This window comes from Nerophis lumbriciformis, linkage group LG09, assembly GCF_033978685.3.
Source record: "Nerophis lumbriciformis linkage group LG09, RoL_Nlum_v2.1, whole genome shotgun sequence".
Classification (NCBI taxonomy): Eukaryota; Metazoa; Chordata; class Actinopteri; order Syngnathiformes; family Syngnathidae; genus Nerophis; species Nerophis lumbriciformis.
In genome coordinates, this window is record NC_084556.2 from 37897501 (window position 1) to 37913240 (window position 15740).

At 41.1% G+C, this 15740-nt stretch overlaps 1 protein-coding gene and 1 long non-coding RNA gene across 3 annotated transcripts in view; one reads left to right on the forward strand and one right to left on the reverse strand.

Moving 5' to 3' along the window:
- Positions 1-13507: 13507 nt before the first annotated feature.
- LOC133608058 (uncharacterized) overlaps positions 13508-15740 on the reverse strand; it is a 48208-nt gene continuing 45975 nt past the window's right edge. Inside the window, exons 2-3 of the long non-coding RNA XR_009815490.1 lie at positions 14175-14226; positions 13508-13682 (exon numbers count right to left, since the gene is read on the reverse strand). This is a non-coding gene — a long non-coding RNA (uncharacterized lncRNA). The remainder of the gene's footprint in view (positions 13683-14174; positions 14227-15740) is intronic.
- cfap58 (cilia and flagella associated protein 58) overlaps positions 15563-15740 on the forward strand; it is a 49401-nt gene continuing 49223 nt past the window's right edge. Inside the window, exon 1 of one of the 2 annotated variants that reach the window (XM_061963219.2) lies at positions 15563-15639. The gene's annotated coding sequence lies outside the window, so the exon portion shown is untranslated. The remainder of the gene's footprint in view (positions 15640-15740) is intronic. The other variant, XM_061963220.2, reaches the window with a different exon arrangement.

A 15740-nucleotide genomic window follows, 5' to 3' on the forward strand; every position in this document is an offset into this window, starting at 1 on the left:
AAACGCCATTGACCTTTGCATCTCCAAAAGTCACCACAAGATGGCGACAGCCTCACGTAAAAGTCAAGCACAGCACTGTCACTATATTATTTTAATTTTAATAGTCATCGTTTCGGAATGAACACGAAATGACAAAATTATGGAATTTCAACACACAAAAAAAATATTGTTTTTCCCTTCCAGGTTTGTGGCTCCACAGAAAAGGAAAAAAGTATATATTTTTCAAAACTCTGTAAAGTTATAAAGTATTATTTTGTCTTTACAAATGTAAATTTGTCATTTTCTTTACATGAGAGAACAAAATATGTTCTACTGATTTTGATGTGCCAAAACAATTTGTTATTGTTTTATTTTTCTCGCACAGCACCTAACAAATGTGAATTCAATACACTCCTCACATTTTTGCAAATATTTGATTTGTATTTTTTTTTTTTTTTTCATGGGCTAAAACTGAAAAATGACACTGACAAAATGTAAAGTAGTCAGTGTACAGTTTGTATATTCCTATTATTATGTATAACTACACTATACATATTTTAGGACTGTCAAAGTTAATGCATGCTATAAACCGCAAAATTGACAGCAATAATTATATATGAATAATTATTTATAAAGGCAGATTACTCACGCAATATATTCCTTATTTATTTGGACATAGACATGCTCCTTTATCAGGAAGTGCAAAGATAAGTGAGGAGACTGCTTTGCTCGCCTGCAAATTTCACTTCAAAATACACTCCGACAAAAGATTTAAGATAAAATTGTTAGCAAGGTTTAACCAAATAAATGACACGCATTCAAATAGAATATTTAGAAAATATTACTGCATGACATTCTGACATGAAAATTAAATTTTTGTAATATTAAGCTTTTTTTTTTTAAGTTAATTCAAATGACGCAGGTAATCAATTGTGATAAATCAATATTCAAAAGTGTGAATCATCTAAATTCAACAAATCACACAAGCACTAATTAACTGTGATTAATCACGGTTAATCAGAATTTAAAAGTTTGATTAATATAATTTTAACACATTGTTAAAAATGTTTAAACATGTCATTTAAAATTGAGCAAGGACATAATTCATGGTGATTAATCACAATCAAAATTCCAAAGTGTGATAATCTGATGTTCCTAAATTTGTCGTTTATAAAAAAGATTGTAGATCACTTCAATTATGCAAGCATGTAATCAACTGTGATTAATCACGATTAATCAAAATTCAAAAGTGTGATTAATTTAAGTCTAACAAATGTTATGTTTGTAAAATAAATTTAAAGGTAATTTCAATTACTCACGCAAGTAAATAACAGTGATTAATAAATGTTTAATTTTTAACAAGCAAAATTTAAAAGTGCACTCGAAAAAATACCCCTCTTAAAAATAATAATAATAAAGAAATATTACAAAAAAATCTGCCAAAGTCAAAATTGTCTTGGTAAGATTTCTTGAAATAAGACATTATATTTTAGCTTTAAAAATGCAAAAGTGATCTTGAAAATTGCAATTACAACTTATTATTAGCTATACTTACTCGTGTTATGAAGTTTTGAATCTTATAACAAATTTTTTTTTTCTTTTGCCTAAAAACAAGTTCTTATGTCTCAATGACAAATTACTATTGAGAGGATGTTTTGACTTGAAATTAGAAAAATATACTTGGTGAAATTGTGAGTTTTTCCAAGTCTGTGATTAATCCGAATTTTAAAAATGAATCGTTCGACAGCTCTAATTTACTTATAACTATTAGTTGTTTGTATTTTCACTGAGTGGTTGATAGTATGGTAATATGGACACGGGACGCAATGATTGTAGTAATATGATAATCTTCTGTATCGATTTTTAACCATTTACTGTATGTCAAGGTATTCGTGTGACCTTAAAATGTGTAACTTAAAATTGCTAAAATGACGTACAAATTCACGATATCAGATGTGTAGTCACTTGTAGACGCTAATGGTTGATTTTTATTTTGAAAGTACTGTTACACGAGCGTCACACTGACTACTTTACACAATACCCAAAGGTCATTTCTTCAGTATTGTCCCATAAAAAGATATAATGAAATATTTGCAGTAATGCTAGGGATGTGCATACTTTTGTGAGGTACTGTAACGTTACTACAAAATTCTTGTCATGTTTCAACATTTCAGTGTGGCCCAAAGCTGCTGCTCATGTTCTCAATTTACAGAGCTCACATGCTGGATGAAATCTACTTTTTCATGTTGTTGAAAAAACATTTTTCAAGACCTCAAATTTGGAAGAAGTCCCTAAAGTTGAGATGTTTACGTTTGATGAACGTGATTTCTTTGTTCCATAACCAAATGCAATAAGTGGAAGAAGAACAACCATCGTTTGGTCTTTTTTTTTTTCCCCTCCAATATTTTGTCAGTTACAGGCATCGACAACTCAGTACCTCAAAATGTCACTCCATGCAAACTACTTCATTCAGTACTTCAAATAGTATGTACTCCTCATTGCTACTACTCCTGGAGAAGTTGTTACACTTTTTTGTCCTGCTTTTTGTATAGTTTTCTTTTAACATTGTATTTTTTTTGTATTTCCAAATGCTTGTAGAACTGTCCGATCATAATGGTGTATATTACATCAGTTTTGGTTTATTAAAAATGTTTCCATTTTCTAAGACAGTATGTTATTAAAGGGGTCTTCAGAATGTGAAAGAGTGTACAGTATTTATTTACTCCATTTAATCAGCTGTTTTTGATGGCCTGCGGTGCATTACAAAAATACACTGAAACAATAGATATGTATACTTTATTGATAGGAATTAGTATAACTCAAAAAGTAATAACTGTGGTGTTTTCATTTAGAGGCAAAGAAAGCGTTTTACTTCATTCTTCAACAACGTACAGTACTCTCTTCTCTCCCACTTCCGGGCTCACCCCTTAATGGTTCCTCTGTACCCCATGATAGTGTGACGCATATCGTAAACCCGTTCAACCCCAGGTGCTAACAACAATACACCACATCCCCCTTTCTAGTTCGAAAATATCTTTAGCGGTAACATCCTTTCAATTAACTTTCACTTCTATTAATCCTCTAATCTAAACATTGAGAATCACTGTACCTTGAACTGTTCCTTCTCATCAAATAATGTTTTACAATTAGACATATTCAAATCACATTCAGAATCCTTTATAACGTGAACTAAATTCTCTACCAAGTTGTATTCCAATGTTCGCAAATCATTTTTCCAAAATTACATTTCTCCCCTCAAATGACTCTTTCTTTCTTTTTACAGTTCTAGTCTCTTTGTCTCCAAAGACACGCACCTGGGGATAGGGTGATTGACAACACTAAATTGGCCCTAGTGTGTGAATGTGAGTGTGAATGTTGTCTGTCTATCTGTGTTGGCCCTGTGATGAGGTGGCGACTTGTCCAGGGTGTACCCCGCCTTCCGCCCGATTGTAGCTGAGATAGGCTCCAGCGCCCTCCGCGACCCCGAAGGGAATAAGCGGTAGAAAATGGATGGATGGATCTCTTTGGTTTTTTTAACTTCTCTGCCCGACCTCGTCCTCACACCACAGGGTGTGTTCAGAGAAGTTTTTGGAGGGGGGCAGAGTTTTTGAGCCTGTGCATGGGGGATTGTCCCCCTGCTAAGGTGGGTGTTCATCCTGAGGCTTCGGCATAGGCACAAGATGTTGACGATCCCTTCTCAAGGTCCCTTGCGGCCCACACACCTGATAGGAACGTGAGCTGGAGTGCACAGAAGTCACTGACCCTTGTACTTCTGTGTCAGTAATCCAAACCTGATCTCCAGGTATCAACTTTGTCAGATCTCTGTGTCTCTCATTGAAGCACTTCGCATCCATCAGTTGCTTCTCCTGCTCCTTGCGCTGGAGAATCTGCATGTCTGGCACAGCTGGCTGCAACTTCTCCGGAAGGATAGGTAATTTGGTGTAAAGGCACCGCCATCGTGACACGAGAACACTATAACATATGTGGACCTAGTTGGGCTGAGTTGTGCTATTACCACATATCTAGAAATATAGTCCACTAACAGGTTTTCTTTCTCAAGGTGAATAGATCAGCTCCTAACTTTTGCCAGGGCCCATCTGGGAATTCGGTCTACAGCAGAGGTTCTCTTGGATTAACCCCTCCTCTGATGCATTCTCTGCAATTGAGCACTTGCTCTTTTATTTGGCTGATCAGTCCAGGCCACCACACTGTCTGGCTCGCACACTTTCTGCACTTAGACACCCACTGGTGCCCCTCATGTATCTTGTCCAGGACATCATTCCTCATGTTCCCAGGAATCACTAACCTTATGCCACACAAGAGCAGACCGTTGTACCCACACAGGTTTGCCCTCTCCTGGCAGTAGTGTTTGACTGCGCCCTGTAACTGATTTCTGTCTGGCCAGCCCTCAACTGTCGGCACGCAGCTGCTCTTGGAGCTTGGTTTGATAATTGTCACTTGTAAGAAGACTGTCAATCACAGAGTCAATGTAGATGTTGGTATCTTCCATCAAGTCGGTATCTGTTCTTGTCATACTGTTTTTAAACGGGGCACGGGAGAGTGTGTCATCAGTTTTGAGGCTCTTTCCAGGCATTGTGTAAGAGTACCTCATTAAGCGCACCCTGAATCTATGTATTCTAGGTGGCAGCGCATCCAGTGCCTACCCACTTAGTAGGCTGACAAGCGGCTTGTGGTCGGTTTCCAGTTCAAAGTTTAGGCCCAGGATGAAATCGCTCTCACAGCCCCATATCAGCGCTATTGCCTCTTTCTCCAGCTGCGCATATTGCTGCTCCGTGTCAGTTAGGGACCTAGAGGCATACGCAACCGGCGACGAAACCTCTCCTTCTCGAGCATCACCGCACCTAATCCATAGAATGATGCGTCGGTTGAGATTTTCAGTGGCTCGTTAAGGTCGTAAAGCCGGAGGACCGGTGCTGTAGAGAGCTCCTCTTTGAGGCTGCAGAAAGCCTTCTGCTGTTCATGACCCCAGTACCACTGATTCTTTTTGGACAGCAAATCTCTTGAGTGCTTTATTTTTCTCAGCCAGGTTAGATAGAAACCTCCCTAACTGATACACCATTCCCAGGAGGATTCTGAGCTCGCTTATATTTGTAGGCTCTTTCATGGCTCGCACAGCCCTGGTTTTATCTGGGTCCGGCATTATGCTGTCTGCTGAGATAATGTACCCTAGGAACTTGACCTCTCTCATACCGAACTCGTATTTTGACATGTTGAGGGTGACCCCTGTTTTCTCTGCTCTCTCCAATACATTATGCGTCCTGGCGTCATGCTGCTGTTTTGTAGCTTTCAGACAAGAATATCGTCCATGTGACATACTACACTTTCCAGGCCGGAAATTACCTCTATTACCATCACGTTTCGAAAGAGCTCTGGGGCAGAGGAGATGCAGAAGGACAGGCGGTTAAAGTGATAGCGCCCGAATGTTGTGATGAATGTGGTAAAGAGGGCTGATTCCTTGGCCAGGGGAATCTGCCAGAAACCCATGTTTGTGTCTAGTTTGGTGAAATATTGTGCTCCTGTAAGCATGCGTTTGCTCTGCAGAGGGAAGGATGTGTTTTTCACGGAACACTGACGCGTTAATCGGCGTCATATCCACACACATGCGGACTTCCTCTTTGTTCTTCTTTTGGGCTACAACCATGCCGCAACATCAGTCTGTTGGTTCTGCAATGCGGCTGATGACCCCTAGATTTTGCATCCTTTCCAACTCTTTTTTTTTACTTTGCCCATTAGTGGCAAAGGCACGTGACGTGGCACTTTAAGGGAGAATGGATATGTGTCAGGTCTGAGTTTGATTGTGCAAGGCTTCCGGACAAGCCCAAGCCCATTGCAAAGTTTAGGATAAGCCTGTCTTACTGACTCTACGTCTATGGTGTCAACTCTGGCCACTAACTTGAGGCTTTCTGAGGCTGGCCTGCTTAACAGTGCCACCTGCAGGCATCTCACTACAAAGATCCTCTCTGTAACGTTCCTGCTTTTGTATGAGTTTTTCTGTGACTCACCCGAGGACAGTTAGTTTAGCCCTGCCTGGTCCAACGAGAAGTTTATGGGGGTTTTCTATATCCCCTTCTCACTTTTGTAAACTTGCTCAGACACGGCTGTGATATCTGCCCTGGTGTCTATTTTAAAGGATACAGTGCTGTCCCTTATGCTAATTTCCGCCATCCAGTGGTCCTCCATCTCACCTAAGAACAGTTCATCCAAATATTCTGCAAGCTCGTTCATTTTTTTGCTTGATCTGCACACTTTCCCAAAGTGGCCACGTTTACCACAGTTGTAACACTCTGCGCTTTTCACCGGGCACAGTGACGCTGGCGATTTTCCGCATTTTCCACATCCTTTATTTCATCTTGGTTTTGCACTTGTTTATCTGCTTACCAGTTTTCCAGTTCTGTCCCTGAGTCTGACTTTTGCTTTTGAATTTGTTCTTTTTCCGCTTTTTAAAATGCACAGCATCTACAGCGGTTTTACTGGCTCTTAACTCCCTCAAATCAGTCTGTTGTATTTTGATCTCTCCAGACTGTTTAGCCATTGTCATGGATTTAGTTAGCTAGGGGGAGGTCTTAATCAAGTTGCATTCTCTCTGACTGTGATGAATTTCTGAGGCCCACTGTCTCTCAACAGGTTCAGTTCTTTGCCAGGGCGTACAGTCCTGTGATGAATACGTCCGCTGTCTCTGAAGGCTGCTGTACTCTTTTGTTTAATTTGACCCGTTCATAAATTACGATTTTCTTTGGGATAAAAAACTGAAGCATATTGCTGTTGCTGCTCTGCCATCAGATCTAGCTCTCTTAGTCTTCGTCTGTCTTTTCCCCCATGCAGTACACCAGTGTGTTTACCTGGTCCGCTTCGGAGGAGGAGTTCAGGTTGCTCGCCAGTCCAAAATGCTCAAACCTCCTTATCCTTTTCTCCCACTTGTGTGGCTTTGCGAAGTCGAAAGGCTCTGGTGGTTTGATGGTGATCGCCGCCATCGGAGGTGCTGCTGTCCCCGCCTGGGCTGCTGCCTCTACGCTTTTGTTGTCCCTTATGGCTATATTATCCTTTCAATAGAGTAATGTTCAGCGGCTGCGATGAAGTGGCGACTTGTCCAGGGTGTACCTCGCCTTCCGCCCGAATGCAGCTGAGATCGGCTCCAGCACCCCCGCGACCCCGAACGGGACAAGCAGTAGAAAATGGATGGATAATGTTCAGCGTTGCGCTCTCTCGCTCAAAGTAATCCTTCTCTTGTTCCTGTTCGTGACACCATGTCCTGTTTTCATTTGGAGGAAAATAAGGCTCTCAACTTGCGCCGGTAAACTTCTTACTTCATTCTTCAACAACGTACAGTAGTTGTTGGCTATATTAGAAGGATTTGTTTGTATCACCCCATTGTTGCTGATCATTCTTTCAGTGATTATGATAATGCCGACGTGTGTGATTGTCAACTACCACAATTGAGGTGGGAGAGATATTACTAGCTTTTATTGCATTTCTAAGCATATATTTCTCTACAAACGGAAGCGATGGAAGGCTGAGGCAAGCATGGATTGCTGCAATCAACCGAGATGTGACGTGCTACGACGACTTTGTGTTTGTTCGAATCATTTCATTTCAGGTAATTAAGAACATTTTGTAAGTAAAAATTAATTTAAAATAATTGACAGTCCTAGCTGCTTTCCATTAACTTGATGTGCTTGGTACGAGAACTTTGATAGTAGTTGTATTGATTAAAAATAATACTAACTTCTTCCATCCGGACTGTAGCCTCCACATAAAACAAAAATAAAACGACATGAGACCTCTTTCTGACCTCAGTGTTGGCCTGAGTTAGGGGTTTGATGTTTTATCTTTATCTGATACCCCTGAGATCCTGACTTCCTACATATGGTATTTTGCTAGTTTGGAGGCCACCTAGTTGTCCCTTTATTTAGGTTGTCCACTAAGCAACTATTGGGCTTAAATCTTGATGTTAACTGACAACACTTTAAAAACATGTGCCATCACATGGCAACTGTTAACAGAAAACTAAAAAGAAACGAAAACTATTATCAAAATAGTTTAAAAAAAATTAATGTTTCGTCTTTTTATTTCCTATTTACATTTTGTTGTATTATACATTCCAGTAAAAAGCGTATATTGTCACAAGTGTCAACACTGTTAGTTTACACAATGAGATTTTAACAGGTAAAATCATCAATCAATCAATCTTTATTTATATAGCCCTAAATCACAAGTGTCTCAAAGGGCTGCACAAGCCACAACGACATCCTCGGTACAAAGCCCACATAAGGGCAAGGAAAAACTCACCCCAGTGGGACGTCGATGTGAATGACTATGAGAAACCTTGGAGAGGACCGCATATGTGGGTAACCCCCCCCCTCTAGGGGAGACCGAAAGCAATGGATGTCGAGTGGGTCTGACATAATATTGTGAGAGTCCAGTCCATAGTGGATCCAACATAATAGTAAGAGTCCAGTCCATAGTGGGGCCAGCAGGACACCATCCCGAGCGGAGACGGGTCAGCAGCGCAGAGATGTTCCCAGCCGATGCACAGGCGAGCGGTCCACCCCGGGTCCCGACTCTGGACAGCCAGCACTTCATCCATGGCCACCGGACCTGTGCCCCCCCCCCTCAAGGAAAAGGGGAGCAGAGGAGAAAAGAAAAGAAACGGCAGATCAACTGGTCTAACAGGGGGGCTATTTAAAGGCTAGAGTATACAAATGAGTTTTAAGATGGGACTTAAATGCTTCTACTGAGGTAGCATCTCTAATTGTTACCGGGAGGGCATTCCATAGTACTGGAGCCCGAATAGAAAACGCTCTATAGCCCGCAGACTTTTTTTGGGCTCTGGGAATCACTAATAAGCCGGAGTTCTTTGAACGCAGATTTCTTGCCGGGACATATGGTACAATGCAATTGACAAGATAGGACGGAGCTAGACCGTGTAGTATTTTATACGTAAGTAGTAAAACCTTAAAGTCACATCTTAAGTGCACAGGAAGCCAGTGCAGGTGAGCCAGTATAGGTGTAATATGATCAAACTTTCTTGTTCTTGTCAAAAGTCTAGCAGCCGCATTTTGTACCAACTGTAATTTTTTAATGCTAGACATAGGGAGACCCGAAAATAATACGTTACAGTAGTCGAGACGAGACGTAACGAACGCATGAATAATGATCTCAGCGTCGCTAGTGGATAAAATAGAACGGATTTTAGCGATATTACGGAGATGAAAGAAGGCCGTTTTAGTAACACTCTTAATGTGTGATTCAAACGAGAGAGTTGGGTCGAAGATAATACCCAGATTCTTTACTGATTCGCCTTGTGTAATTGTTTGGTTGTCAAATGTTAAGGTGGTATTATTAAATAAATGTCGGTGTTTAGCAGGACCGATAATCAGCATTTCCGTTTTCTTGGCGTTGAGTTGCAAGAAGTTAGCGGACATCCATTGTTTAATTTCATTAAGACACGCCTCCAGCTGACTACAATCCGGCGTGTTGGTCAGCTTTAGGGGCATGTAGAGTTGGGTGTCATCAGCATAACAATGAAAGCTAACACCGTATTTGCGTATGATGTCGCCTAGCGGCAGCATGTAAATACTAAAGAGTGCAGGGCCAAGAACCGAACCCTGAGGAACTCCGCACGTTACCTTAACATAGTCCGAGGTCACATTATTATGGGAGACGCATTGCATCCTGTCAGTAAGATAAGAGTTAAACCACGACAAAGCTAAGTCTGACATACCAATACGTGTTTTGATACGCTCTAATAAAATATTATGATCGACGGTATCGAAAGCAGCGCTAAGATCAAGAACCAGCAACATAGATGACGCATCAGAATCCATCGTTAGCAGTAGATCATTAGTCATTTTTGCGAGGGCTGTCTCCGTAGAGTGATTTGCCCTGAAACCGGATTGAAAAGGTTCACAGAGATTGTTAGACACTAAGTGTTCATTTAGCTGCTGTGCGACAATTTTTTCGAGGATTTTCGAAATAAAGGGAAGGTGGGACACCGGTCGGTAGTTTACCATGAGGTCAGGATCAAGGTTAGGTCTTTTGAGCAGAGGATGAATAACCGCTTTCTTGAATGCTAGGGGAACAGTGCCAGAGGAAAGTGATAAGTTTATAATATTTAGCACTGATGGACCTAATAATACAAAAAGCTCCTTGATAAATTTCCCAGGAAGTGGGTCGAGTAAACATGTTGTTTGTTTTATCCCACTTACACGCTGTAATAGTTCCTCTAATGTTATTTCATCAAAAAGAGAGAGACTATTTTGTATTGCAGTATCCGTCGTAGATACAGTTGTATCTGTGTTCATAGAACCCAGTTGTAGCTGGGATGCGTTGTCTTTAATCTCCTTTCTAATGAGTTCAATTTTCTTATTAAAGAAATTCATAAAGTCATCTGCCGAGTGGGTGGAGCTATTGGGAGGAGTCCCTTGTTGGGTTAGCGATGCTACTGTACTAAACAAAAATTTAGGGTCGTTTTTGTTGAGGCGGATGAGATTTGAGTAATATTTAGCTTTAGCTAAGGTAAGCATGCGTTTATACGATATTAAACTATCACTCCATGCTTGATGGAAAACCTCAAGCTTGGTCGCGCGCCATTTGCGTTCCAACTTTCTACATGATAATTTATGAGCTCTGGTTTCTTCTGTAAACCATGGGGTGCGCCTTTTAGGGGCCCTTTTTTGTTTTAGCGGTGCTATACTATCAATGGTTTTGCGCAGGGCATTGTCAAAGTTGTTAGTGAGGTTATCAATAGAGCCGACATAATTTGGGAATGGTGCCATTACCGAAGGCAGTAGGTCAGCAAGAGTCATCGTTGTGGCAGCATTAATGTTGCGGCTGCTATAGCAGTTATTATTATTATTAGTTTGTTGACAATGAGTCAGAACTTCGAATTTTATAAGGTAATGATCGGACATTACTTTAGTATATGGGAGTACCATAACTTTGGAGGTGGTGACACCCCTGACCAGCACTAGATCTATCGTATTGCCGTTGCGATGCGTAGGTTCATTTATTATTTGTGTAAGACCACAGCTATCAATTATAGTCTGGAGCACCACGCACTGTGGGTCCGATGGGGTATTCATATGGATATTAAAGTCCCCCATTATGATTATATTGTCTGCGTGCGTCACTAGATCAGCAACGAACTCTGAGAATTCATTAATAAAGTCCGAGTAGGGCCCTGGGGGGCGGTAGATAACAGCCATATCGAGAGGCAGCGGTGCGACAGACCTCATAGTAAGCACCTCAAACGATTTGTATTTATTATTTAGGTTAGGGGTAAGGTTAAAGTTTTCATTGTATATTAGTGCGACCCCCCTACCCCTTTTAAGGGGACGGGCAATATGCGCATTCGTATAGTTAGGAGGAGATGCCTCATTTAGCGCAAAAAATTCGTCTGGTTTGAGCCAGGTTTCGCTAAGACCAATGACGTTAAGATTGTTGTCTCTAATGACCTCATTAACTAATAACGTTTTGGGAGACAATGATCTTGTTTAAAAAGCCCAGATTATAAGTATTGGGCTGTTTTGACGAGTTTTTGTTTAAATTATCCGTAGTAGAAATATTAATAATGTTGCGTTTAGTATACGTAGTGCACTTTAAATAGTTTCGACCATATCTAGGAATTGATACGACGGGAATTTTCAGATTGTTTGCTTGATGCAGCGATCGACTGAACGCATCATGATTTGCCACCTCAGTAGAATGCATATCTACCCCTGACACATTCACAACAGAAAACACATTATGTGAGTTGTGTGTTATTCTAAGAAAATTGCTATGCGTACAGGAATTATCCAGCCTGGCGCTGGCTAGTTCTAGCTTAACTGACTCCTCACCCGGACTAGCAGGCTCTGTAATTGCCTGTGACCGGGCTTGCTCTAGTGTAGTTAGTCAAATGTGACTTAAACAGTAGTCTATGTTTTTAGACAGGATGATGGCGCCTTCCTGGTTAGGGTGAAGGCCGTCCCTCATCAGCAAGCCTGGTTTGCCCCAGAAAGAGGGCCAATTATCAATAAACGTTAGTCCCTGTTGTCTACAGAAGCTAGCCAGCCACTTGTTAAGCGAGACTAATCTGCTATATCTCTCATCATTGCCTCTCGCAGGCAGGAAAATTGTGGAGTAAGCTCAATATTCATCACCCCTCCCCGTTTCACCGGTGAGTCTGGTTCCTGTGAACAGTTTCTCCATCAGTGCTCATTAGTTTTTGACCAGCAGCCTGCTTCCTATTCCTCTGACAAGGCTAAAATAGCTAAAATAGCTTTTTTCATGTCCTCCGTAGTTCTTGGTTGTCTCGGTTGTTTGGGCAGTGTGTGTGTTTGTCCGGGTTTGGATTGGGAAGTGGAGTCTTTAAGTGGGGGAGGTGTTGATGTCTCTTGTTTGTGTGTTGGCATTTAGGCTGACTGGCGAGCTGGTCTCCATGGTCCTGTTGGCGTGTGGTTGTCGGTTGCGGTTTTTATCGGTCGCTTTGATTTGATAGAGTGGTGCTGGTTGTCAGGGGTATTGCAGCCGTTGTTTCTGCACCACACAGACTAGACCAGCATCAGGACCAGTCTCGCTAGCACCCCTAGTGGTAGGGGCCACTTGTGTTTCCCAGACAGCAACTCGATTCAGTCTGCAGTTCAATAATATTTACACATAATCATAGTAAATATAATCTAGTGTGCAGTAGAGGCAACATATAATGATAACTGACATTTATCCAGCAAATAGAGCATCCAAAATGTTGAGTAAAGAGGAAAATAGTAAACTCATCCAAAGTCAATAGGGCCACGACCAGTCTCACTAGCACCCCTTGTGGTAGAGACCACTGGTCTCTGCCAGACCGCAACTCTATTTGATCTGCAATTCAATAATATTAACAAGTAATCTCAGTAATTATGGTGTACTGTGCAGGTGAGGAAATATAATATGATCTCTGGCGTTTATCCAGCTAAAATAGCGACCAAAATGTCCAGAAAAGAAAGCAAATAGTAAAAGCCCATTCAAAGTCAATAGGGACCACAGCTGTGCCACTAGTTGTGACCAGTTTCATTAGCACCCCGAGTGGTAGGGACCACTGGTCAAGGACAGACCACAGAATTGGCTACAACCCCCTCTCGTCTATACCCAACCAGCTTCTACTCCTCTTTGAGCAGCAGAAAGAACACAATGCCAGGGGATTGTGCTGCGTATGGGTTGTATTCGGACACGTGACTTTTGAACAGAGGTGAACGAAGTGGTGGGCCACCAAATCAACATGGCTACTGTGCAGCAAACAGGGTGGGACCTATCTGAGTACGCAAGTGGCCTAGATATTACCACTAAAAGCAGATATGAGCAAAAAATGCAAACTATGCAATAGAATATATGGTATCCCTTTACATTATCAAAATAAGATTTCTCAAGCTATTTCAAGGATTATGCGTCAGTCGCGTTCTCAGACATGTTGAACTATCTGGTGCTCCACACATCATTCTACAAGACGAAACAGATGCACTTCTTTGTGTGTGGCTGGTTCATGGAAATTGGTATCAAGTGCATTGTTTTTGCTCAGTAAAGGTTGTATTTCATTATTTATTTTCGTGTCTACAGCAATGTTTGTTGCTTTGTTGTTGTTGTTGTTGTACGTGCCATTTACGAGTACCGTGTTTTCCCCCATTCTGTTTGAATTAAATAGGAGCTCCAAGGAATCCTGGATGAACCTGTAGGTGAGCACATAGCGATGAACTTGGAGCAGTTCTGGAATCATCAGCATCCGTGTGTCCATATTGATGACAAATACGATCACGTAAAATTACCTGCACAATAAAAAAGTTGTATTAGTTCAAGCAAGAACCTAAAAAAAAAAAGCACCATGTAATGTTGTTCGGTCAAAGCAGTTAAATGAATTTCAACTATCACATCCATCAGTAATGTGAAACCAACAATTGTTGAATTCCTATCACAGGGACGCAAACTCACAGAGAATGAAAATTGTAAACAAACTACTATGGCCGATATATAATTAGTTTGCATCAATGTTTTAAGAACAAGATCAGTATTTTGTTTCGCTTATACAGTGTACCTTTAGGACAATGGAACAATACCATTTCAGAAATGAGAGAACTCATGCAAGAACGCACACTGAATACAAGAACAAGACTTTGTTGAAAAACATTTAAAAGGAGATGATTATACTGTATAAACATACTTACCATCCATAACATTGATGTTGTGTAATACATCATATCTAGAAGCATCCAGGACCTGCATTACATTGCAAACAAGACGAACAAAAGAGAACAGTGAAATACTTTGAAATGAGCATAATTTCAGTAAAAAGTGTTGCAGTGACACTTGTGTGATACATGTCTGCTAAACATTTCTTTAATAAAACTCAAAATTGTGAATACATCAACAGCCAAATTGGCTTGATGACAAATGATTGTACAGTCAGACGTTCAGTTGTTTGTTTTCCAGTACATTTATACTAAGACATGACCGCAAGATTGCTCTCAGTGAATTACATGTGAATACATCCATCCATTCATCCATCCATTTTCTACCGCTTATTCCCTTCGGGGTCGCGGGGGGCGCTGGAGCCTATCTCAGCTACAATCGGGCGGAAGGCGGTGTACACCCTGGACAAGTCGCCACCTCATCACAGGGCCAACACAGATAGACAGACAACATTCACACTCACATTCACACACTAGGGCCAATTTAGTGTTGCCAATAAACCTATCCCCAGTTGCATGTCTTTGGAGGTGGGAGGAAGCCGGAGTACCCGGGGGGAACCCACGCAGTCACGGGGAGAACATGCAAACTCCACACAGAAAGATCCCGAGCCCGGGATTGAACCCAGGACTACTCAGGACCTTCGTATTGTGAGGCAGATGCACTAACCCCTGTACCACCGTGCTGCCCGTGAATACATTATGTGCAAAAAAAAATTGCCGGTCAATGTTATACTAATTATATTTATTTTATAGCATTATTGTGTCAGTTGTAATCTAAGTCAGCGTTAAGGACAAGGACTAACAACGTCTCAGTTCATATTCGGAACACTGGCAATAAATATACAGTTGTTAACTAAGCAAACTGGCATCAATTGGTGGGCACAAATACAGTACAATAATATTTGATTCACAAAATATAAAAAATAGTAATGTTCCCTCTTACGTGTGAAAAGTACCGGTGATTGTGCAAGAATACGCAGCAGAATACTCTGCCACCGTATTCTTCCTTGCTCAAAGAAGAGTAGAATACCGGTTCAAGATGGCGGCCAAATTTCCTTTCTGTATGATATCTATGTCTACAACGTAGCCAACTTCCGTATTGGTGACGTCACGTAAAAACCGCCCACTCCCAGTGTTCAAGTACCCATTGATTAAAACGTCCACGGACACATGTTAAATACTGCAACTTATGTGATTTATTCATGTAATGAACTACTAACATGTTAAAAACAATAGAAAAAAAAGTCGTGCTTCTCTTTGATAGGTATCTAACGCTCTTTCGTAGTGAAGCCATATTTTTAGTGTGACGTCAGAAGAAACGTCCCTGTCCATCGAACGTGCTCTCGCGAGGTTAGGCGTTACCTAGCAACCATTACAAACCCTTGTCAAATTACAGCGGCCCAACATTACGGACTTTATAAATAGTGATTGATCCTCTGCGGTAAGTCCTCCGGAATTTGAAAAGGGTGTACTTGATATTATGAAATGTAATAAGAAGTCCTGTTGAATGTGAGGCGTTATTTGAAAATATTACACGTTTTT